Genomic DNA, 1,482 nt, shown 5'->3' with positions numbered 1-1,482 from the left:
AATAAAACAACCTTAAAGAATCACTTATGTGGCTCGTGCGCACGTGAGATTCACGGTTATGTGTGCAAGCTGACGCGCTACGTATGCATGCATGTGTGGTTATTAAAGGTGGGACTATGTATTGTGCGACAAGATATTGGGGATATCGGGGATAACAAACCATAAAAACCAGATTTAATATGGTTTGTTTTTAATTGTTTTATTTTTTATTGAGTTGAAAAGGGGATACTTGGAGTTAGTGTGTAAGCAGGCTATGTTTGGATTTTTCCAACTGCACAAAAAGAAAAAAACAACTCTCTAACAACCAGTGGTGATATTACAGCCTGTCGCCAGATGCCTTCAAGAAACTGATATTATTTTTTAGAATTTTGAAGCCATTTTTGTCACAAATTTGTTCCATTTCTGCCACTTCTCCTTAGAGTTTAGATCGGGCCCAAAAAATCCAGTCCGACCCAACCAGGGCCTGCGGTCATAAAGCCCGACCCGTTAACTTAAATTGTAGGCCCGAGCCCGAAGCAAACCCGACGTAAATTATTATTTTATTGAACGTATTGCAGCCGGTAGATTAATAGTGCGGTGCCTCGCATAGCGAGGGGGGAGAGAAGGGGGGCTCGCACACACTCACTGCAGCCCAAAAGGTATTATATGACGTGAGCCCAGTCCGGCCCGAACTCGGGCTCGGGCCAAGAATCTAAACTCTACTTCTCCTTCACCTTTCAATGCATCTTCTACACATTTTTTCTACTTATAAACCCTTTCTACCACTTTTACCACCTAATGTCGCATATGTTGACCCATAATTGTCACTTAACCTCTTTTCACCATATTTCGTGCTTATTTTTTTTTTGCCAATTTAACCACAGTCACAATTTTTTTTTTGTATAACCCAATATCGTATCGTATTGTGAACTCAATGTATCGTCTCAACTCTATTGTTTATTTATTCAACTGTCTTTAATCCGTGTTTACAGGTGTGTGTTGGGCCAGTGTGTGTGTGTGTGTGTGTGCGTTCCTTTCCTCCATCATATCCCCCCACCCCCCACCAACCCAACCCCCCCACCCCTCCACTCCTGCTCCAGTCAGTGCACAGTGAGGTGCGTATCATTGGATCAGTAGCTGCTGCCTGCCACACTGTCCAATCAGAGAGAGAGAGAGAGAGAAGAGAGAGAGAGAGAGAGATGAGAGAGAGAGAGAGAGAGAGAGATTGATCACTTGGGACGTCCTGGGCCCCTTTTTATGTCCCTCGGAGGAACACTTAATTTTTCCCCTACACCATCCAATACACGTCTTTTCCTCTTTCACGGCCATGTTCCGGCTCGGTAGCTGTTTTCTTTCCCTTCTGCTTTCTTCTTTATTTTGGATTTTTTTCCTCCCCCCCACCACACATACACACACTCTCTCTCTCTCTCTCTCTTCTTCTTCTCTCTCTCCTCTCCTCTCTCTCTCTCTCTCGCTCTCTCTCTTTCTCTCTCTCGCACACAC

The sequence above is a fragment of the Gouania willdenowi genome, chromosome 21 (genome assembly GCF_900634775.1).
Source record: "Gouania willdenowi chromosome 21, fGouWil2.1, whole genome shotgun sequence".
NCBI lineage: Eukaryota > Metazoa > Chordata > Actinopteri > Blenniiformes > Gobiesocidae > Gouania > Gouania willdenowi.
This window is presented reverse-complemented; position numbering follows the sequence as displayed.